General features: G+C 43.0%; 1 protein-coding gene across 1 annotated transcript in view; it reads right to left on the bottom strand.

Moving 5' to 3' along the window:
* The window catches only part of LOC138300880 (rho guanine nucleotide exchange factor 19-like), a 133801-nt gene extending 110368 nt beyond the window's left edge, over positions 1 to 23433 (bottom strand). Inside the window, exon 1 of the mRNA XM_069240733.1 lies at positions 23411 to 23433. The gene's annotated coding sequence lies outside the window, so the exon portion shown is untranslated. The remainder of the gene's footprint in view (positions 1 to 23410) is intronic.
* Between the last annotated feature and the right edge of the window lie 2081 nt (positions 23434 to 25514).

The raw sequence follows: 25514 nt of genomic DNA, 5'->3' as shown, positions 1-25514 counted from the left end.
ACCCAAGGACTAAACAAGAGGACTTAGAAAATGGATTGTACAAGAACAGGAACAGACCAGGAGAAACCAAAAGTGGATTCCGGAAGGGGGGGGCACCTACAAAAGAAAGGGACAGAGTCAAGTCCACGATGGAGTGTACGGTCGAGGCAGGAGCCACTACCCACCCTTCTGTAGTTGAAGATACTGGTCCATGGAGGAAGCAGGAGACCAGCTGTAGACTCCAGCAGCTGCAGAAAAGTTCTTGGAGTGGTGCAGATGATGTCCCACGTCGGTCGCCGGATTGCAGATGGTCAGTGGTTAGGAGAACCACCAACAAGCCTTGGCAAATGCAAGAGGAAGAAAAAGAAGAGTTGCAATTCTGAAGAGGACCAGCAAAGTCCAGAGGACTTGACCCTTGGAGGGGAGTCCTGGCTTAACCTCCAAGGTTGGGAGCGTGAGCAGAAGCAACCACAGTCCCTACAGGCAACCCACTGGCAGCAGGTACATTAAGTAGCAGTGAGGCCCAATCAGCACACTGGGAAAGGAGTTCCACGTCGCTGGAGCAGCAGATCAGAGACTGTCCTTGCGAGGATGAAGTGCTGGCGCTGGGGCTACTCAGAGGTTGAAGATCCCATGGAGCAGAAGCCATGGTGCAAAGGGGTACTGTCCTGCAAGGAAAGACAAGGGCTCACCGTCTCCCAAGTTGGACAGTGGACAGAGAGGGCCAAGTGAACCACTCCAGACCACCACCTGTGACCCGGGATCCATGCAACCAGACATCGTTGCCTGCAGATGCAGGAGAGTGACTCCTTCACTCCAAGGGAGATTCCCTTCTGGTTTCCTAATGCAGCTGAAGTCTCGCCGACCCCAGAGGCTGCACAGCCATGGAAATGTTGCAGTTACTAGAAGAAGCCAGGGAAACAATGTTTCAAGTCGAGGTTGTCTGGGTGTTGCAGTCTTGTCGGTTCCTGAAGAATCCAGTTGCGGTTCCGGTGGCCAGGAGCAGAAGTAAACGATGCAGATGAGTTCCGGTAGAGTCTTGCACATCGAATCCGGGGACCCACCCTCAAGGGAGTCCTTAAATAGCCCAAAAAGGGGGGTTTGGTCACCTTACATGGTGACTACCTATCAGGAGGGGCCTCTGATGTCACCTGTCTGACCTGGCCACTCAGATGCTCCCAGGGGCCTCCCCGCTCATCTTGATTCCAAGATGGCAGAATCAAGTGGCCCCCTGGAGGACCTATAGGTACCACCCATGGGGTGGTGATGGACAGGGGAGTGGTCACTCCCCTTTCCTTTGTCCAGTATCATGCCAAAGCAGGGACTGGGGGTCCCTGGGCTGGTGCAAACCGGCATATGCAAGGAGGGCACCAAATGTGCCCTTCAAAGCAAACCAGTAGCTTGGGGAGGCTACCCCTTTCACGCCTTGTAACAGCTATTTTCGAAGGGAGAGGGTGTTGCCTCCCTCTCCCACAGGAAATCCTTTGTTCTGCCTTACTCTACCTGAGCTGGTCAAGCAGCAGGAGGGCAGAAACCTGTCTGAAAGGCTGCAACAGCACAGGATGACTGGAAAGCATTGGAAGACTGGTAGGAGCAATACTGGCAGTCCTCTAAGGAGCCCCCAGAGTGCATGGACTCGTACAACTAATACTCGCATCAGTGTTGGGGGTATGATTCCAACATATTTGATACCAAACATTCGCAGGTTCGGAGTTACCATTATGTGCTAAACACATTTAGTGACCTGTGGCCAGTACAAGGGTAAAATGGCTTTCCTGCACTTCTGAAGTCCAGTGAAATGGAACTGGGGTTTGTAGGGGCACTTCTGCTCATGCAGGGGTGCCCTCACACACAGGGACCTGCACCCTGCCCTTTGAGCTGAAAGGACCCACCATAGGGGTGACTTAGTGACCTGGTGTAGTGACCTGTGGTGAAAGGGTGCAGGCACCTTTTCATGCAGGCTGCAATGGCAGGCCTGCAGACACATTTTGCATGGCTCCCATGGGTGCCATAATACATGCTGCAGCCCATGGGGGACTCCAGGTGTCCCAACAGTGGCGGCTCACTAAGCACAGAAGGGGCAGGGCGGCACATGGAGGTGGGGGTAGGAAATGAAAAATACATTAATGAAAAAAAGAAAAAAAAAGAAACGTACCTTTGCTGCTGCGCGCCGCTCCACTCCTCTGCTTCGTCGCTGGCTGCAAACAGGCACAGGCTCCCAGCTTGCCCTGCACCAATCCGGACACTGCTCAGAGCAGCGTCAGGATTGGCTGGGAGCGCCCAGCCAGGGCGCTCCGAGGCAAACTGCGAGCCTGTGCAGGCTCCCTCTAGGCTGGAGAGAGCCCAGTGCGCATGTATGTTTGGCCATCCCTAGATGGCCGGCCAAACATACATGCGCAGTGAGGGGGGAGTGTTGTGCATTCCCCCTCACTACTCGTCACCCCATGGTCCCACCACTTTTACTGAGACACGATAATAAACAGTTTATTATCGTTTTTCAGTAAAATGTTGGCAGCTACCGTTGCTGGTGTGGGATCGGGGCGATGCTCCTCTACCCAAATGGAGAAGCTACCCCTGTGTCCCAATATCCTGGGTACCCAAGTACGATAAACTAGGGACATATAAGGGGCACAAGTATGCCAATTGTGGAGTGGACAAAAGGTCCAAAGTAACCACATTTGGAGGGAGAGAGCACAATCACTGGGGTCCTGGTTAGCTGGATCCCAGTGGAAACTGTCTAAGCACACTGATAGCAGGCAAAAAGTGGGGTAACCATACCAAAAAGAGGGTACTTTCTTAAACCACACTACAGGCAAAGTAAAAAAATTGAGACTAAGCCACAACTACATCGACAAGAGCACCTACAGATCAGCCCTCAGACGCTACCACTAACAAATCAGAGCCACCAAACATTGCGCTCTCAACAAGTGCATTGAAAGCAACATTCACTGTGCCAGGGAACCCTTCACCATTGTGAAAGACTTCACCTCTCCAGCAGCAAACTCCATCAACATCACTCCTTCACAGGACCTCCGCATCCAGCTGTCCCTCTTCTTTGGCAGCAAGATCACTCCAAACCCCAGATTGACCACTTCACTGTCACATCCACCATAAAGGTCACTTCCTGCACCCAGATGACCTCCTGACCACTTGGCCAGCCATCACCGCTGAAGAAACTGCAGCACCCTCAGACAACCGCACTCACCACGTTCTCAGTAAAGAAATAAAGGAATAGACGTTCCCCTCCCCCAAAATCAGCATTACCCTCAACCTAATTCTGAATTATTCAAATCAACCAGCCACTTGCTCAGATATCTAGAAACATGCCACAGTTCTCCCCCCCAAATAAACCCCCAGTAGACCCCAAGATTGTAGCGAACTACTGACCCATCTCTCTAGTACCCTTCCTAGTAAAAGACACAGAAGATTATAAACAAGAGACTAGTCACCCACCTCCGTGACAACCATCTCCTTGACACCACTCAATTCACATTCAGTCCCAACCACTTCACTGAGGCCTCAGTGCCACCACATACCACCTTCGATACCTTCTCCCACCCCATCCTCATTCAATGCCTACGGGAAGCTGGTGTTCAAGGACCCACACTCTGCTAGATCTGCTCCTTCCTTACAGGCTGCACCCAGTTGGTCAATTTGACTCCTTTCACCTCGACCATCAACCTCCTCTCTGAGCACCACAAAGATCCTTGCTCAGCTGATCATGCGAAAAAACCTTGCATAGTATACAACCAGCTTGCTATGAACAGCCACGTGAATGCAGCCTCTGCCTCCTGCTTCGACGCACTCAAGATGCTCAAGAAGATTTTCAGTTGGTATACTCTTCACACTTGCAGAACCATCACTAAGGCCCTAGTCAACAGCAAGCTGGTTTATGGCAATATACTATGTTGGAATCAACACACAACTTACCAGAAGACTCCAGACCACACATAACTCTTCTGCCGAGCTCAGAATAAACCCACCACACCTGAAGGACCTCCAATGGCTTTCCACCCAGAAACAGGCATTTTTCAAAAATCTCATGCACACATATAAAGCCTTGCACAGCACTGGCTTAACAACCATACTAACTTTCAGAAACCCCCTAAACACCTCCGCTCAGCCAGACTCCTACTCTCACACATCCCTCACATATGCAGAACCAGATCTGGCCTGTGTGCCTTCTCCTTCCTTGTTAACAATACCTGGAATGACCTGCCTCTGCACATCAGAGCCACTTCCTCAGTTCTTGAATTCTGCAAGAAACTGAAGACTTGGCTCTTCGACTAGCCCTGGCTCAGACTTGGATTACATAATACCTGCCATCAAGCTCCATGACACCCTCAGGGATGAGTCATGCTCTTTTCAAATACACATAACACAATAATGAAAATCTCACACTAACATGTATTTGTCATTCAGGGAGGCTACCACAGAAGAAATTATACATATTTATAAAATATGAACTCAGCAAACTCCATATAGTACCCAGAACCCACTGGAATGATGGACTGCAAGGAGGCTTTAGCTATGTTTTACACCAACATTATGATAAATCAATAAGAGTGGTCATACACCAAAGTGTCTGGCTGGTACCTTTTGACTGGTAAGAGTGGGCCTTGGACGGAAAGTTACTTTTCTTTTTTCTGCACAAGAATTATTCAGGTATAGTACTTTACTATAGTGAACATTTAAAATGGCAACTCACTAAAAACCTTCAAGTCGGCCATTTGGCTGACCACTTGCACTAAGATTTATGAAGCAGCTAACACATTATAAGCCTCTGGTACTGTTCCCCAGCATAACTAGGATCCATGCAGGATATCAAGGCAACACAATAGAATTATGTTTTCTCCCATTTGTCATGCATCTGTTCAAAGCGTCCTCCCTTGTAGCTACTCATCTCCCATCTAGCTCGCTCCCTCCTTCATTCACTTGTGCGCCTGTGTTATCAACTCAAGCCAGCCACTTGTGTAACCATACCTTTCAACCTTCGGACTGTTCAAGTTCTTGCAACCATTTTCCCAGCTGGTTTCAATCATGGCGATCAGTCCACTGATATATGCAGCACAAATTTTGTATTCTGAAAATACTTCACACAGAACTAAAGTTTGATGGTATGACAAACACGAGACAGACTAACTGCTTAGAGTGCATGTGCAAGGCTTTAATCCAGCAGAACTACTGAGCAGCAATGAACAATAACTGCATGCAAAATCTCTATTTGAGCAAACTGGCTGACAGTAGTAGTAACAAGTGCTGCAGAAAGAAATCTTCTGTCTAGAAAGCTACGTGTAAGTGATTTACATTGCAAGGCCAACCACCCTGATAAAGAACAGATTTGGAAAGAAGCAAAGTAAATACCTTTGCTTGTTTTTCGAATAGGTCTCCCACTAGATATTGTTAGTTCCTAACAGTGCAGATCCTTAACATTAATGCCTCCTCGCCATAGAAGGTTTTGGAGAAAAGGGGAAAAAAAGGAGGCATGAAGATGTGGGATAGGTGGACATAGACGGATTGCTTGAGGAGAGGTGCCTAGAGCGCTATTATCCAATCACAGGCCCAACAGCTCTCAAAGAAATGTGGGGATAAACACTTTGCTTGGCATAAATAGTTACGGGGATTACTAATAATACAGTTAAAACGTTAGGCATGAGGTTGGTAACCAATACATACACAGGAGCTATATAAGGGTTAAACTCATTTATATGAACCAGTAGGGATGTGTGATGTACAATGATTTGTGTTTTTCTAATGTTCATTTTACTCTATAAACAATAACTTACCATTTACTATAATTTCTGGGGCCTGAAGTGAGGGTTTATGCATCTACATAGAACCCATGCAAATACGTTTCTCCAGGAGGGTTGTCTGACTCACAACACTCTGAAACTGGATGAACTCAACTGGTCATAAGGAAGAGTGAAAGACACCAGTCACCTTTTTCTCTGAAGGGGGTTTGACATAGCTAACCCAATGGAGCTAAGCCCTCGCTCCCCAAATGGGGAGGTTCATGACATCCACATCAAGAACCATTGCACGTGCCCAGTTTCAAATCTCCTGCATGTGTCAAGGTTATGCTTTGGTCCCATCCTGTTGGTTTTCAAAACCCCTCTCCAAGGTCCCTCCCTAGGTCTGACATGGTGCTTCATCTCCTATTTGCACCCTTCCTTCATGTCTTTCAGATCGATTCCCTGCCAGGTGCCTAGTGTCTACAAGCATTCCCCACCCCGTGCCCATATCTCCAATCACTGTTCTCAATCTCCAGTTTCCATATCCAACATAAAATGCCTGCAGAATGTCCCTCTCTCTTGTGATAGTTGCTTCTTTGGTAGTCTATTTGGTTCAAGCTATGTTCCTCTGCCTTTTCCATTCAATGACTAACCTGCTAAGTCATGCCCTCATGCCTCTTTGCTGTGCTCTCTCCTACACACTGCCTCTTGGAGACTCCCACCAAAAATCCTTCAACCAAGGAAGTACTGCCAAAATCCACGAGGCCTTCCTTTCTCCCACCCAATCTCCCTTCTCACTTACTGGCTAAGCATGAATCTAGACTGCTCAATCCCAAAGTCTACACCACACTTCCCTAAAACTCATCTATTTGTCTCCTCTTGCAGACCCAGTAAAAGCCCTAATCTGGTTACTAGCCTCCCAGGTCTGCCACTTCCACTGTCATGCACCCCTACTTCCTTTACTCCTACCACCACTGTAAACGTTTCCATATGGTCTGCTGCCGTCACCCTGCTAACGAAACCGGGTCTCCTTAAATTTCAGTCTCCTGATCAACGCAAGATTGAATTATAATTTTTTTATCTCATACAGAATCTACTCACTAATCATGAGACTGAACTACTGTTCATTACCGAGACCTGGCATCTGGATAGTGAATTCCCTTTATCCATGTGATAGTCCTTCACAGGAAAAGGTTAATTCTCCTGAACAGAGAGCACAAATGGGGAAAGGGCTCTCACAATCGTGTACAGGTAAACCTTCTCATTCCTTATCTTCCTCACAGTTTATGCAGCTGAGCGTGAATCCATTCTCAAAAGGTGTAATGTCTCGGATTACCCAGTACTCCTTGCTGCTCATTTTATACTGTCCCACCATGCTCTTCCTCAAGTTCCTGCGACTTACTGCATCAATGCCACTCCATCACCCTTCAGCAGTGATTGTGAATTTCAAAGTTGTATTCAGCCTCAAAAACCACAAGTCAGATTCTCCAATTGATGGAATTCTATAACCACGCCCACCAAGTCTCTGCTTCTAAGGTTTGTCCAGTTGAGGCCTGATTAGGTCAGGTCTTCTCCAAGGAGGATGCCATGGATACCCATCAGCCTTGCCCTCTCTCCTAGGCTAACCACCAAGCCATGCTTTCTTGTTCAAATCAAAATGTGTTCTAGAAAGGCTTTGTTCACCAATAACACCCTGACAGTCTAACCAGCAACAGAAGTACCCCAAGATTTCCACCTTCTATCTCTCTTCCCTTTCAAAAGAAAACCGTGCCCTTGTACAACATCCCACACAGTTCGTTAATTTGGACCAGATTTCTTTGTCTGTGAAATAAAGATTCTATTATATTTGAACACTATTTCCTTGATTGGTACTTCCTCGGGGTGCTGCAAAGTGACAAGAAGGAGACATGCTTGTGTTTCACACAAAAAAAAAAAACCACAAACAAATGACATAGCGCTATTCTTTCCAACCTATGCACCAAAAGACAATGTAGTCTTTCAACATTTTCATTAAAATGTCCTCAATGCCTTGAGCATGAGCCAAACTACCTCTGCAGCAAAAGCCCCAAATAGTTTACAAAAGAACTCCCCACACTTAAATCACAAACACTGTTGAAACAGCAAACAACTCGAAGACAATGAACTATAGAGAATGTTAATAAAAACAAATCTGACAAAGTATTATGCCTCCCATGTCTCCAACCCCAGCCACCTCTCCTGGCTGAGTTTCACAACACAGAGTTAATCAAAACGTATCCCATCTCATTCCCACTTTTCTTTTATGCACCTGCTGACTTCCATGGAAACAGTGAATCCTTATTTGCTGACACTCAGTAGAGGATTTGAATTTAGCACATTTAGAGGTTGGAGTCCTATATCAACTTGTTTGTACGTAAACCATCCTAATTGTTTCATTAGAAAGAGGTTTACTATGCATAAAAATAATTACACCAGTTCCTTTGGTTTGTAAGATATCCGCATTCATCGCAATTAGGAAGTGAACAACATTAAAGACAAATTCTACACTGGAAACTATTGTAATGGAATCTTCAGGTAGCAACCTCACTAGCTTTATATCATGTGTAGATAGAAATCAGAGCTCCAAGATTAGATGCAGTTTTAATTATTTTTGACCTCTTTCAACAAGTGATACTGCCTGGGAAGACATGAATAAAGTGGAAGGTAGGTGTTAAGGAATTCTTATTTGGATAATATTAAGTATGTTGCTTGGGTGGATTTGTCTTAAAGAAAATTCAAAAGCAGGATTAAAAGCAGTTTGAAGTGGTAAACCTGGAATAAATGGAGTAGATTTAGCAAAGAGCTCCTGGAAGGGTAGGTCAGGTATACTTTGCAATGTTGCACTAGGCTTGCATTGGATACTAGAAGATATAAGTTGCTCTGTATCACTGTCTAAGGTGTTTGTACCCTGAATTTTGCAGTCTCTTGAGACTAATTCTTCTTTTCTTTAACCAAGCTCTTCTCCTTTTCTGTTTTTCATCAACAGAAGATTGGCAGATGTCTTCGAAAAAAGTAGGGAATACCTGAATTATTTTGAAAACCTTTTTCTCATCCCCCTTGCAATATCCCTCACCCTTAATACCGTCCTACTCCCCCACCCCCTCGAGTCGAAATCCAGAGCCCTGAAGAGGAGTCAATAAATAAAGATAACAAGGCCTCATCACCATCTCAGAAATTGCATTTTGACAAGATTGCTGCATGATTTAGAGCATGTGCGAGAGAAGTGTCACTTTTATTAGGGTCCAGGAGAAAATATAAAAAGAGGGTGTCCCGCTGGGGTAGATACATGAACCTTAAACAGGAAGTGACCCTGAGAAGGACCTTTACATTGGAAACTGAACAGCATCTGCTTGCATTAAACTCCCACTAGTTTCTCTCTCACTCACAGTAACCAGAAGACCCCCTCAAAATGCCTGTGTGAATGACAAAAAAGATCTTGGGTTGGTGCTTGATTTTCCAATAATGTTAATTTGGACAAAGCCATTTTGGATAACATGCATATCAAAAGAAAGAGGAGAATCTTCAGGAGTAAGAGACAATTGAAATCAATTTTTAACAAGTGTCAATTCCCTCCAACCTGGGATATCTTCTGTTCTAATAATAATCAAATTACAATATAGAATTATATCTTTTCATATCAATTATATATTATTATGTACAAGAGTTTACATATATTTGGTAATGCTGGTGGGATTCAGTCAGAGAACCGGATACAAAGAAATATCAGGAATTGTGTAATTAGCATGACATCCCATCATTTAAGAGTTGAAGTGATTGCAGAAATGGGTCTACTGGATGCATCTGGGAACATCACTAATGAATCCTTTGCCATGAACCTGGGAAAACTGGGCTGGTTCGGATATGGAGAAATAAGATATTGCATTGTACAGTCCAAGTAGGTCAGATCAGTCTTTCTTAAAATATCCGCCTTTTTCCCTGACTTAAAAAGCGTTTGTAGCATACAGGGTATTTGTAACTCAGACAGTTTCCTTATGCTATGTTGCAAGAAATTAGTAATTTCGAAGGAATCCTTTTTTAAAACAAAAGCCATTTACTTCGTTTTTGTGGATGTGGGGCCAAAGAATCAAATTGAGTCTTCTGTTCTTATGATGAAATATCAGATAATGGTGTGAAAAATGTGTTTCAACAGCACATTGTGCAAAGCGGGACCCTGGGAGCTACACTCAACACCAGAGATATTTGTGGGATGTGCAACTTAACTCTGGTCTTTACCATGCATATAATCCAAAGCGTTGAAATTTACATGCTTGTGGTAGAATACATCTATCGATATCCTATCTGTCTCTGTCCCCCTCTTCCCTGTGTATATCTCTCCATCTCTCTGCCTTTCTCCATCTGTCTCTCTCCTGCTCTGAGTTTCTATCCACTATCTCGTTCCATCTCTACACTCTCTATATGTGTATATAAACATACACACACAATGTTTACACACATTTCTTTTTATATTCACAGAGGGAAATCCCTCTTTCCTCCTCCGAACCCTAAAAATCCCTACCAACCTATACCCACCCCTTACCTCTCTATACCTCGATCCACCCCAAAACCCTACAAATACCCTGCTTTTTTCCCCTCTAGTTACAGCAAATCCTAAAGTTACATTAGAATACCTTCACATCTATCCACGCCTAAATCCTATACTTACCTCCTTTTACATCTACCATTCCCTTAACTCTAAAATCATATATATATATATATATATATATATTTTTTTTTTTTCCTACAGAGTGGCAGTAACCGCACAGTAGTTATAGTTCGGATTCCCAGAGATAGAAATAGGATGCAAATTTTCATGGTGATTAGTTAAGAGGGTGCAAATAAAAAAAAAAAGGGGAGTCCAAAAAGGCATTTTTCCACCATTGCATTTTCCATTGACTTTTTAAATAGATGTAGCGTCAAAATGGCTTAACTGATTTACATAAAATTTGGCAGGAATATAGATCATGTTGTGGAAAGGGTCCTTTTTGTTATATAATCCAAAACTGTTCAGTTATTTTAAGTAATAAGGGACAAAAGCTTACCGATATATTGGGCTTTAGTATACTGATGTACCCTTGCAGCATACTACGGTACATGGCGATGACGAATTACAATATTACTTTGTTATGTCTTGTAGTGTACAATATGGCTTTTTACTAGTTTTGTAATCTAGTGGAAATAATGAGGCAGTTTAGCAAACTCTATAAAGTCAGGGGAAAGTATTTTATTGAGTTCTATATTTTTTGAGAAGCATACAATGTACTGCAGTACTTTGACATTATCTAGAAAATACTGCAGCAGTAACTGAAATCTAATATATATTAAAAAACAACATAAAATTAACCATAATATAGGGGCGCTCTTACAAGACGTATGTTTGTCAAGTCAAGTTTATAGGTTTGAAATGATAATATGGTTTCCTTAGGTTGAACAATGTACACCATCTTGACGGTACAGTGTCACATTGCCATATTTTATAGTTACATGAAAAAGTGGAAGACAATTTATAATCTTGAAGGATTGACTACACTGCCTTGTTCACGTTTGCAAGTCTTTTCAAATGTAGCAATATTTACAGTAGACCATTTCCACTTTTGTTTCTGAAAAATATTTGAGGAAAACATAATATGTGCTCAGAAACAGACATTAAGATGGAAAATGTCTCCATTTCAATTTCTAATCCAACCCTAGATAGTGTCCTATATCATTACCACCACAGTGGATAATCATACAGTGTGGATGGTCACATTTACTAAGAGGAAAGTAGAGGAAGTCACTGATTCCATTTCAAACCTCTTTCGCCAATCCATGTTAGTTCAACTCCTTTCAACCCTAAATCATCTTCCACACCTACTTTCTTAGCCTGGTACCGGTCCAAAAATGAAATGGAACCATAACCATCTTGCATGTATGCTAACAAACAAGAATAAGGAACACAGAGAAAACTATCATAATCAACAGCTTAATTTTAAAACAGGGGCACTTCGTCTTAGATAGACTTTGACAACAAAGTAGCCCAATACTACTAAGAACCAAAATGAGGTGAGAAAATACATGTGTCTGTAGCAACAACCTAGAACACGTATTCATTAGAAAGGTATTTGAAAAACTTCTCATCATGTGACAATGAAAACAAAGAAAATTAGATAAGAAATAAAGCATTATGTGATTGGTTAATACTAAATAGCACTATAAACACAGCCCAATACTACTAAATACCAACAACAACCATAGAGACTCTATTGAGTGCTGGAAAGCAGTAAAGCTCTATTTCTTCTTCAAAGATTTAGCATGGAAATTAAATATTATACCTCGTCACCTCCATCTATACATACAACAAGTACATTTCTATATGGGATACTGTTAGAAACAAATCAGGGACAACTGCTACTGTAATGATTACTTATTTAGGTATTTTTCAGAACAGATGTGCTCACACTGAACACAATGCCTTAAAAACAATACCTGGTGAAGCAAAAAAAAAAAGAATGATACTACAGAGAGAGGAGAAAAGAAAAAACACACTGGTGAGGGAAGGAGGATACCCAAAAGACAAACAGTACTTTTAAGACTACAATGCAATTTCCTAATGTTTCTGTACACCCTAACATAAGTAGTAAAAAGGGTGAGAGCAAGCAATTGACAAAGAAAGCACCAGTTACATATCCCAACATAGAAAATGCTACCTACTTAAGAAAATTATACACTTTCACAAGAAGAGATAACATTGGGAGTATAACTGCAAAGCATTTTCTAACGTGTCCTAAAAAACTTCCAACATTTCTTTTTATAAGATAAAAGGTAGAGAGACACAAACAGAGACAATATGTTGAACATATTGTTGAAAAAGTATTTCATGTCATAGGAAACTCTTCATTTTCATAATGAACAGAGTAAAAACCCTTAACCGTTTATTTACTACCTATAAAATACATAAACTATGGAAGAAACAACTAACACTAAACTTCTGCAACATTTTCCACGGAACTTGGATACATACATCAAGCACTGAACCATACTTTCTTTAAGAGAGTTAGCATCAACAAAATAATGGTGTGCTTTCTGTCATACATAAAGGTCATTGTTATAAAGACTTGCATGGAAATATAGTAAGGGAATTAAAACAAATAATCAAACAAAAAGCAATATGTAGTGAAGATTGACAGGAAAAAAACAGATCCCCATTTATGAATGGTAATGCACTTCGGTTTGTAATATGCATTTTGAAGCCAATGACATTTCTAATAAGGTAAAATGTCATCCTTACTTAAAAAAATAAATAAAAAAAAAGTAAAGTTTTCAAAATGTAAATGTCTGCTCATTTTGGACCATTAGTAACCTCCAAGGTTATTCTTTAGGCTGTTTGAAAAATCACGTGACACCACATTCAATCACATTAAAATGCGCTCCACACATCATTCAATGGTAAGCAAACTTGTGTGGAGATTGTACTTCATCAAAACACCATCATCGCAATTGAAAGCACAAAATTATGCTCGCATTCACTTTAATCCAGCACAAGTAAATAATATTAAGGACTGTATTCAATCTAATTACTTTGACCCACCCTCTCAGAACAATACTTGTCCAGACATTGCCTTTACTCCTAATGATTCAGAAAATCTATTAATGGATTTAGCCAATTTTCAAAATGGATATTCATGAATTTAAAGAAACAACTTCTGAAATTCCTAATCAGACTTGCATTTGTTGCTGAAGAACACATTATAAGAAGCAAGTAAAAATTATTTACGTCCAGGGAAAAAATACAACAGGAGGATAAAATGCAATTGGGAATCTAACTCTCTATTCGCAGAAAAAGATACAATCTTTGTGCATACCATGTACTCTACAATTACTGCCTTGAAAAACTAGGCCATAACTTCATGTCTTCACGTGAAAATCATAACAACTTAAATACATGCAATCCCTTCACAACTACAGCAACTGAATTTATATGAACACATTTTAATTCAAACAGTGCATCCTCTTCAAACCATGGTCAGAATGCAACCAAAATCTGGAAAATTTCAGCCACATTAATTAGTATGTATACTGAAAGGGAAAAGTGATTTTCAACAAAAATATGACCACCCTTGGAATTGAACTAAAAAAAGAGGAACCTTTAGGGGTTTTAGTCAGAGGAGTACCTATAAAAGGAAAAAAGTAATGCCAAGAATTAATTAGCATAGGAAAGGCTTAGAAAGCGCTCCATCACCTTGAGAAAAACAACACACTGTAAAGATTTTGATGCTGCAAACTACATTCCTCTGCATACTCACCATTTGGAAAACCAAATTAAACACGACAATTTGAACAGATTAGTGAAGAACAAGCTGAAAAAATATATGAACTTTATACTAGACACACTAAAGTCAAGAGACGTGATGGCTTATGTTTTAGAATTGTATCAGATGAAAGAAGCTAAGGAGATCCTGTTAGTGTCAGGAAAACAAAAACACTAGAAGCAAGGTGTTATCTACATTTATTTACCCCTGGAAAAAGTAGATGATATGATTATCGTCCCGTCCAAATTCCAGCATATGAGTACCCAGCTACAAGATTATTTTCAGAGGATCCACGCTTTTGACAAGATATTCCTCCTATTTTCACACTACTACATGAAAGTGAACTGTGTTACTTCTAATGCTGTTGCACGGGTGATATGAACTGGAAATGGCTTTACCAATATAACACAGGATTTTGTTGAAAAGATGAAAATTTTGACTATAACTTAAACAATATGGTAACAGGACTGTACTTTCGAGTGGAGTAAGACCAGGCTTTGTAATCACTACTTCATGGGTACAAAGACACACTCAGTTCTGCATTCCGTCAGAAGCCTCAAGCGACTTCATGCCCATTTATTTATTCTCTCTGCCATGCCCAGCTGAGAGGTATGTGCTCACAACATCACCTGGGCATATGGCCAGGGTAGCTCTCCACATCCATCCCAAGTTAATGGGTACGTATTACCATCACTAATAGGGAAACTGACACAATCATTCAGTAGTAACAACTAGAAGAAACCAAACCAGAATAAACGAGAGGCTCTATTTGTCCAGGATGACACACTCCATTCTGGTGCTACTGGTAACCTACCGACTGGCCATAACATCCGAGGTCCTCCTTCAGCCCCCTGGGAATTGTCCTCCCTTTCTTTTTGAGATCTGGCGGCATCCAGGTCCAGGAGATGTTTCAACTCAGTGGTCCTTGGGTCACAATCCACCTCTTGTACATCTCTGGGGACCATTGGTTTACTTGCAGATGAAACTCACTTGAACCAAGAGGCATTATGAGTGACCACTTCTCGCCCTCATGCAGGGGTGACCACAGTGCCTTTCAGTTCTGTGATTCACCACTGTCCACTCTCAAAGCGGTTCTGAGCTTCCACCCGGGATGCTGGTCTCTTAGCACCACTGTCTCCCCTACCTGCGGAGGGGAACTTGATGCTCAAAAGGCTTTGCTGACTTGGTCTTTAGAAATTTTTCTTTTAGCTAGTACTGCTGCATCATCCATGGCTTTGGGTCTTTACACAGGGCCACTTGATATGCCGTCTCTTAGCGGCCGCCCAAGCAGTAAGGCAATAGGTGACCAGGATGTAGTGCTATGCAGCATGTTGTGATAGTTTCTCAGGAACTGGTGCAAACATCATTTTAATTATTCTTACTGGGACACCTTAATCCAGGTAGTGTTGTTCAGGGTTCTCCTAAATCTTACAGCTTCCTTGTTTTCTTGGGGTCACTGGGGCATTATTCACCGATGGGCCACTCCCAGGGTCTGAAGCTATTCGATGAAGTCCTAGATTTAGAACAGGTGCCCATTGTCCGTCTTGATGACATGGAGTAATCCAAGAATGAAAGACTTTTTCCAGTACATGCTGAAAGGCAGGAAAGGTGGTAGAGGTGATCACATTAACTACTGGTTACTTTGAATAACTGCATAGTATTACCACTTTGTGCCACCTGTCCAGGAAGCTGACAAAATCCATGCTCACAGCACTTCAGGGAGCAGTGCAGGCTTCCTCCATTTGGATCCAGGCTGGGGCCGGTAATCTAGCCCGGGTGGCATGCCCTAACCTTGTCCACCACCATTTTGTACATACCAGGGAACCGCACCTTTTCGCGGAGCCTGGCTTTCATTTTCACTATTCCTTTGTGGTTTTGCAGAGCTAGGTCCACAGTCCTTTCTCAGAGCGCTCACAGCAAAATGATGCATTGCCCTCACATGACGATACCCTAGGCATTAACGCTGAAGTCATCCTTCACTCTCCAGAGCTGGAACTTTATGGCCTGGTACTCTGAACTCCAGTACTTAGCTCCCTATATTAATCTCTTCCACTGGTATCTGTGTAGCGCTTGGGTCACCTTTTGCAGGCAGCCTTCTCTGGCCGTAGCTTCTTTGATCTCTTCAAAGGACAGAGCTTTTAGGCAGGTGGCCCTCAGGGGCATGTTAACAAATCCTTTGCCGCATCATCATCATCATCTTGGCCCTTAACCGCTTGGTCGGATGGGGGATGCCAGGAGAGACAGTCTACCGGGTTGCTGGTTCCAGGCCTATAGATCATTGTGAAACTAAGTTTGAGCTGTACTGCCCACTACTCGATTTTTGGGGGAAGAATCCTTGATGTGACTGAACAGGGCTACCAATGGCTTATGAGCAGTCATCCTGGAACCCTCGCCCACACAGGTTTAATAGGAAGTGCTTACACTGACACCGGACAGCAAGGGCTTCCTGCTCAATTTTGGCATAACTGGTCTCAGTCGCTGTCAACGTCTGGCTGGTGTACGCAATTGGCAACCATTTCCCCGGGCCCTGCTCTTGGTTAAGTACTGTTCCTAGGCCTATGGGACTGGCATCCACCATTAGGATGTCATGGATCAAAATCAGACATGGTGTCATCTCTGGGCAGCACTATCTTTACTACTTCAAAAGCCTTATCAGCCCCTTCAGTCCACGTCCCCATAGACTCTACTTTTGTTAACACCGTCAGAGGCTCCGAGATGGTTCTTCCACAATATGTCACCATACTGAGGAAGCTCCTCACCTTCGTTGGCATCCAAGGTCGTCCGGCATTCTGAATAGCATCCACTTTGTGTAGATTCACTCACAGCCCTTCACTCAAGAAGACATACCCGAAGAATTCAATGGTGAACTCAGTAAAGGAGCATATTATGATTTGTGAGGGTCAGTCAGAGTTCAGCCAGTCTCTGGAGGGTTGTCAGGTGCAATGCTCCACAAACGATGTGGAGTAGATAAGGATGTAATTGCTAATGTCGAGGGCACCCTCTAGCCAGGACAGCACCTCACGGTTGGAGGCACCAATACCTCAACAGACTAGTGTCTGTGGAGAAGGTGCCTGATAACCGGATCCAGCTCCAGCTAGTGGAACCCAGAGTTTAGTTCAAGCTTAGAGAACCAGTGGGCACCACTGGAGGTCAGAGATTATGTCATCCATAGTGGGTGTTATATGGCACTACCGTCAGATCACCCCGTCAGGTAACCTCATGGCCACACACAACCTGATGGTCCTTGCAGCTTCGGCTCGAGTGGGACCACAAGAGGAGAGACCCACAAGATAGACCCCCAACACTTTCATGATGACTCCTTGTTGCTCCAGGTTGCTTTTTTCGGCTTCCACTCGAGGGAGTGGGTAGAATGGTACTCTCCTAGGCCACAAAGCAGTCAGTTTAGCAGTCTGATCAATGTGGCACTTGACCTTGATGCCCCTGAGGCCCCCAAGGCCCTAGAACAGCTGCAGAAGTCCTTCAGGATGTCATGAGCTTGTGCTCCATGGACGTCTTTAGCAAAGAACACTAACTCGAGGTATTCCGCCGACTGGCAGCCTAGCAGGGTGCAGCTGCCTTCTTTGGTGACATAGAACTTTGTCATTTTCCGGAACTCCCCAATGGTCACTTTCATTTGGAGAGCGCTCACCAGCATCATTGGCTCTCCATGGGTGTAGATCTTCACCAAGGTAGGCGACATTGGTGGTGGGGGTGCCAGTGACTTGTATTGATGCCAGTCCACAACATTAGCAGACACCCCAGTGTCTCAGAAAGAGCTGACTTTAAACCCCGTGACAATGATATTTCACATTGGTGGAGGGTGCTCATTCTTCCACACACTCATAAAATCTTCCTCTGGCATGCGGGGTGTTGAGTGGCGGGTGTTACCTGGCTCATTATCCAGTGACAGCTGACTTAGGGTGGACATGGTCTTAGAGTATGCCGTAGTCCTCCTCCCACTGTCCCAACTGTGGCAGCCCCTGGTGAAGTGATTGGACTTACCACACTTTGAGCACAAGCGGCCATTTGCTGAGCATCTGTCAGTGGCGTGTTCATCATGGCCACAGTTTTGTCTGTGCTGGCGGAGGCTTTTTAGTGCACAGGCGCCGGTTGGTGAAGAATATTTGAGCACCTCTCTAAAAAGCCAGAGGTTTGTGGGTTTCACATTGGCTCTCTGTGGAGTCAAAGAGGATACTAACAGAACACGAGATGATGATGAACAATACTTAAATAAGGCTCAATCAACTAAAAACGTCATCAGCATACTGCAGTACTAAGTGCCTTCAAACATCATGATGAAGTAGTAAGCGTGATTTCCTTTTAGTCACTCTTAAGCACACAAGCAAGTCTGTTTTTTTAAGCCAGAGTTTGTTCTCATCTCCAGTAAGTGCAATGACATATATGAACCTTCAATCATAAGTGTGGCCTGCTCTTCTCCCTCACCCGAAGTCAATTTTTTGAATTTATCCTCGAGCCAACTCTCAGATTCATTCACCAAGCTAACTCCATGGCTAAAGTGGTAAACCTAGCTACACTGTGAAAAAGAAGGCATCTCCTATTGGCAACCAATCCAAGAACAGCAAAACATATTTGCTACTGCCCGATTAGACGTTGGCAATAACTCACTAATGTGGATTCCTCACATATTATTTTCTCCCAATAAGTTTCAATTGCGCATCTTCTGCAAATAGAAATATAATCACATTACACCAGAACACACGAGGAGCACATTGGCTACAATCAGGGCGAGACTCAATTTCAACATCTTCTGCCTGTCCTACACAAACAATCACCAGAAATAACCTATGTACCTGGTCAGCTGTGCTTGACGGACCTTAGAAACTCCCTTATCTAAAATTTACAAAATTTAAAACTACACGATCTCGTAGTCAATGGTTTTCTCATCTAGCAACTATCTATTGGAACCCTTCCCACAATGCCTCAGACTGAATCCCGTTTGTGTTCTTTAGGAAAAACGCAACCCATTTATCTTTTTTTTAAGTTAATATATTTTTTCTTCTGCCATTGTTGACTTTTGCTTGTTCCCGATTTGATTCTGAGCTTGCTCTTTCATTCTTTCCTGTAGACTTAGGACGGTGCTGTTTGGTTCAATTATAAAGCGTAATATATCTAAAGGTTCATCTTTACCATTTATAACAGTTAATAGAAATAAACTATTAATCCATCAAACTAACATCGAACATAATAAATTGCCTTAGCTGCCACTTAATATTCTATTATACTAACTAGTATACTTATGAGTTTATATCTCCTGGGCCTCCGTTTTACCATTTCTCCTGCAAATGCTCTAACTAGCTAGTGCTTTAGAAAACAACCATTATGTAATACATATGAATATGCGTTGACCATTGATAGTATGATAAATATTGTGTTGTTTCTGAAAACAAACGTCAGTTCTTTTCCAGGAGTAAGCCCTGGCTATTTGATCACTGCTACCACTGGACAATCAAGTACCTAAGGGAATTTCTCGCCTTTGATAAGGTTAAGTTCTCTGTAATCATCAACATGATCTGGGAAAAGGGAGAAAACATTTTTAAAGGCAGTTAATTCTTGAATTTGAAACTTAACTCGTAGTAACTAAATATGTTCCTTAGCACAAGCAACCGCAGACTTTGTAGCTTCATAATGTTTTACGTAGCAGATCATGCTCCCTAAATCCAGGGCGTGGGAGGATCCATAGCCGAATTGGCCCTGCAGATTCCAAGCTGGAGCCTATACGTATCTTCAGGGGGCACATGTAAGGTCCAAAAATATATTTTAAGCACGTTTTCTTTTGTACAATAAATTGTTACAATTAATTAAAAAATAATTGCAATATAAATTCAAAATAAGGGGCAACACTAAAAACATCAAGTAGCACAATCAATTAAGAACATACCTTATTATCCTTGTTCTACAATTGCGACATAAAGCAACATTCAGAATAAAAGTATCACCATATCCGATTACATCTCTAGATGTACCACAGTCATAGTTCCCAACTATTTTTCCTGATAATGCCCAGAATGTTTCTCTGGAATATATCACTGGGCGTAATTAATAAAGCACAGTAAAAAGTTACATACGCCAAAGATTTCCCAACATTATCTTCGACCAACACAACCTTACATTAGGGGGTAAACCTCGAAACAGCCACAGGCATGTGATAACCCCTTAATCTCAATTTCAGAAACTTTTCGACTAGCTACATCAGGGTAGTACAATAAATATTGCTGCAACCCAACCATTTTCTCACAGTTCCATAATGCCTCATAGAAGGTAGTTGTAGTAATATGAAAAAATGAAACAATTAGTAACTCTGCAACCAGAGAATACCAACATGGTCGATGTCATGTAATGGAGATAAAACGTTGACAACAATAAACAAACAAATGATAATTGTAACAATTGCTCTCCTATTCTTCAGTTACACAGCAACAACGTAAACTATTCATTTTTTAATATAACTGGTGATCTATCAGAATGGAACACCTATTCAAGCAAGAGTGCATTTAGACTGCTCTGGATTAGAGCTCAGTCGTAATTCCTTTATCAACTTGCTTCCCCCATGCTGTGGTTCCATGATCCTGCTCCCACCCTTGAGAAAGCAAAGAAGGGCATGTTAGTGTGGATCAAGGCGGTACTAGGAGGTCATGTTTTTAGGGCTTATTGGTACAACCAAGATGATCCTACATTTGGTCCGTAGGGCAATTATCATGGTTGCTTTAGCAAATATGAGCCATATTTAACTTTTAATAATAATCTTCCCCAAAACAAAAGTTTAAAGTGATCAAAGTCAGTTTGTCCTAAGGGTAGTACTTGAGAGGTCAAAGTACACAATGTGTAGCACAGCTTGTTAAAGAAGTCCAACCACACTGTCCAACACTGAAGGAAGTGCATTAGTTTGCTCTACATGCAGGCATCTCCAACACGATACACTGCATTTCCCTACAAGGCCACCATCAGCATACCAAGCAAGAAAATAACCACCTCAAGCAGACAGCACCATACCAAGAGCCAGGACATCATCATACTGGAAACTAAGAAATGAAAAAAAACTAAATGCAGGTCTGCCCCCACTATCACCCCATGATCTCAAAACGCCCTCTTCAACATCAGGATTGGCCCTACCCTCCTTCAATTTAGAACGGAGCTCAAGACCCCTGTTCAAAGAACACCACCAACTTATGTGATAGGACCCCACCACCCCTCTGAATAACCTTTGCGTTGTAGCCATCATGAACTGTAATCCCAGAGTTCAGACGTTTGGTGCTCCCCAGCTAGGTTTGCACTCTACAAATAATGCCACATACAGACGTGCTTTATGACCTAGCAGTTCGCCATTTTAGGTCAAATGCTGAAGACATCTTAGGGACATTCCGAAAGCTTCCTTGGGAATGCATTCCATTATTGCTTACCTTTGGCTTTGAGGTTTGTAATTCACATTTGCACTCCAAGCCAGTACACTCTAATTCACTCTGCACTCTACCCTGTGCCACTCCACTCTGAAACAATCTAGCCTATGGTACTGCACTCAAAGCCTCTCTACTCCACTCAGCACCAATGCAATCTACACTGCTCATCTCCACTCTGCCACTGCACTCAAATCCAGTGCACTATGCCTCTGTACTCCACGCCAATATACTCTGCAGCTCTATACTCTACAAACTACTCCACTGCACTATATGCCATTGTATCCTACCTCACATCTATACCACTATTTTTCTATGCACCACTGCACTCTGCTCTGCAACACTAAACTCTCTGCCACTGAACTCTACGCTACTGCACTCTACTTCGCACCAATATACACCACTGCATGCATCCTAGTCTACTCTTCATCACTCTAGTCAACATCGCTGCATTAAACGAGACTGCAACATGCCGCTCCAGGACACGTTCCTCTATGCCAGAAACTTTCAGCCATGATGGTGGACAACATGCCTAAAACACATTGGCACAACCAATAGCTCTTGCGTAGGCACTGTGCGCTATGATGCACAAGTTGAAATTTAGACGCTGCATAAGCCAGTGATGAATGTACACAAAGTGTATATGATCTCGGGAGTAATTTTTAGGAGCGGCACACGGTGCTACAGAGGGGCGGTGCGCAGGTGGGGCTCCCAGGCAGACTGGAAGCCTGTGCCTGCTCTATCCAGCCCAGCAAGGCTGGAGAGAGCTTACTGCACATGTGCGTTTGGCTGGCCCGAGATGGCCGGCCAAACATACATGCGCAGTGAGGGATAGTGATGTGCACTACCCCTCAGTGCTCGTCATAGTCTGTGGCCCAGCCCCTTTTAATAAACAGTTTATTATTGTTTTTTTGGTAAAAAAAAGGTTTGCCCTAGCAGAGGGGCAGCGTCTGGTAATTTTAGCACTCAGAGGGCCACAGCGCATGTTCTGTTCTCCAATGAAACTAACTGCCGTTTTAATTTGCCATTGAAACACACTACCATTGCGTACTAAAAAAGCTGGCGAAGGTTCAGCCTGTGACTAAACTTTCCCGCGGTTAGATACCTAGGTAAAGCATAGTTCCATTATCTGGATACGTTATTTTGAAAAGAACCTCAATCATACTAGTTGTGGTGCCAACTAGTAACAAGGTTTGCAGTGCGAAGACGACAGCTATTCAATCTGTTCACTTCCCGTAGACCTCTAAAATCACGAAGAAAAATAGCTCCCAGAGAGTGTTTTTAGTTCCCTTCCGTTGCCCTCTGGTTCCGCGAAGAACCAGAAGAAACCACGTCATTAATGGCGTAGGGCTTCAATAGTCGGCGTTTCTTTTAATAATCATTGGTTCCAGGCGCTGACATAAACCAGTACTACACTGACCAGGATGCAACCTGTATCACAGGAGCGCGGCACTAAGTCCTCGACGAGAAACATCTGATAACCTTATTTCTGGTTCGATCAACACCTGCACCCAAAGGCTGCCTTGACCCTGCCATTGAGGCTGTCGTGAAACAACCCGTGGTGGGGTGGGCCACACAGCCTGGTTAATAACTGCGAGCCACGAAAAGGGACGTTGCAAGACTCCCAGGGCCGGAGGAATGTAGTGGTCCTGCTGATTTGATTGTCAGTGGAAGAAGTGTTAAGAGAGAGACTGTTGAAATATAATATACGGGATAAACCAGCAGGGAGCCTAACAGTCAGTGTGCAGGATTGTTCCATCCACCGTGCACTGGACAGTCTTTTACGACCCGGCCCAGATAGGCGGCCACTTTATTGCCCCTGTAGCGGGTGTAACCCCAGTCCCCTCCCTGAGGAGTGCAGGAGGGCAGGGTAAACCTACTATCACCCCGTTGGTGATCCATCCTTACGTTAGAAGACCCTCTCACTGGCTCAGCCCCCGTAGGATACGCCAATGCTTCCCTAACCTCGCCTCGCATAACTTACCTCTGACAGCTAGAAAGGGGGAGTGGGAGAGGAGTAAGGAATCACACCTGCGTCTTAAATTACTTCCCAGTCCGCCCGCAACCCTTCAGAAGAGTCTCTTAAAGCTACAGGCTGCGGTACATTAACAAAGCACACTGTAAAATGTCACCAAACCTACAATCAATCATTCATCTGCTTGGCTTGGTGTTTTAAAATATGATAAAAAGTGTGACGAGAAAGCTGTATCTAACTGTAAATGGTACACGTATGCCAATCGGACCACTGTGTTCCACTCATAAGCGGATCACTGTGTTCCAGTCCTGAGCTTTCATATAACAACTTAGTGTATTACGGGAATTTTCATCTTGGGTCACTTCAAATGCACCAAGGGGGCAAAGGGCCAGATTAAAACTGTCCTGCAATGTAGAAACAAAGGCGTGTTCTTTTCTTGAAGTGCTTGGCATGTACCCGCTGTCATAGATGTAGGAGCTGCTGTGGCATTTACTGATAGGGTGAAAACAAGCGTTAAACTTCTAACTCGCAACTGAGGATTCTGGGAAATGTAGTCCAGCTATTATAAGTAATCACAAGGTTCATAGCACAGAGGGCGCTATAAACCAGCCACAGGTAGTACAGTGTTTAAGGTTTATATATGGTTCAATTTCGCATGAAATAACTTTTCCAGTTTTGGGCTTCCCTTCATAAATTGCTATTTTCATGTGTGACAGTGAGACTGGTTAATCTGATTTACACCAAGACTAGAAATCCCAGAAAAGCATTGATGGTGTAAATAAAAATAGTAATTGAGTCTTCATGACAACTAGGGCGTAACACGGATCCCTACAGCTCCTATGGGTAGTGGGTCCCACCCTTCGGGGGTACCCTTCATAAGATGATACTGGCCATATGGCATAGTGTGATTAAACAGTTTAACATGTACATGGTATTAAATAGTTTTTTGTGCCTCAATGTCCCCATAGGTCTCACACCCTGTCAGTCATACACACCTTTTAAAATCATACACTCAGACACACGTATGTTGTGAAATGCATTAGCAATTAGCAAGTAATGTGTATCCTTTGCCACAGGAGGCAGGCACTTTCATTGCCTAGGGTCCTCTTTCCCACATGAAACTAATTATACATGCTGGCAAAATTAAAAAAACAAGCATTTGCAATGCAATTGGTCTTGCATTTGCTCCATTTAGAGCTACTGGCGTTGTAAATTCCTAACTAGATTTTTCTTGCCAAATAAATTGAAAATTAAAAGTAAAGCATTAGTTGAAAAAAGCAAACCGATTCAAAGCACCATGGCTACCATGAGTGTGAAATAGAGACACAAAAGGAAAAAGTAGTTCACTCACAGTCAAGCATATCGGCAAACATGCGATTATCCATGTAAAAGGTTTGTTCCCCAAGGCGGTAACAAAACCGCCCCAAGGAGGGACAAACGTAAAGCATTTATCAACAATAACAAAGGATGTTTGAAAGGCAAGCCCATGAACAAGTGATAGCGATGGGTTGACGTGGGCGTGGTTAAAAGCCCACATAGATACCAAGACGTCAGAAAAGCAGCGCTTGCGCGCTGTTATGATCAACCTAAATATGGCACATGCGAGATTGCACTGCATTTTAACACTAAGCTTGAGTGGAATTTGTGCTATGAAAGACTATACATAAATAAGCCAGATACAGGCCTGAGTCTGGTTCTTTATGGACACATGTGCTTTCTCAAATAAATGTGGAACATGTGAGTTGTTCCCAAATAAATAAAAATAAATTCTCAGGAAGATGAACATCACATGCTTCTGGACCTATCGGGGGTATTGGACACAATTCACCACCTGACTCTACTACACAGATTCCATCACCTCAGAATTAAGAAAAACACCCTAAAATTGATTGCCACATTAAAGACAGACAAAGCTGGGTGTTTCCACTAACTTTTATATCCACCTTCACAACCAACATAGGGGAGTCTCTCGGGGAGCAATCATCTCTACTCTCTTTTTCAACACCTGCCTAATCCTCTCACTGGTTCTGATCAGTTCACCGAACCCTGCATGTAACCACCTAAAGCTCAAAACCTAAAAGACAGATATTGTGACATGTGGGTAACGGCACAA

The sequence above is a fragment of the Pleurodeles waltl genome, chromosome 6 (assembly GCF_031143425.1).
Source record: "Pleurodeles waltl isolate 20211129_DDA chromosome 6, aPleWal1.hap1.20221129, whole genome shotgun sequence".
Classification (NCBI taxonomy): domain Eukaryota; kingdom Metazoa; phylum Chordata; class Amphibia; order Caudata; family Salamandridae; genus Pleurodeles; species Pleurodeles waltl.
Note: the sequence above shows the minus strand (reverse complement) of the source record. Positions and strands in the feature narration are given on the sequence as shown.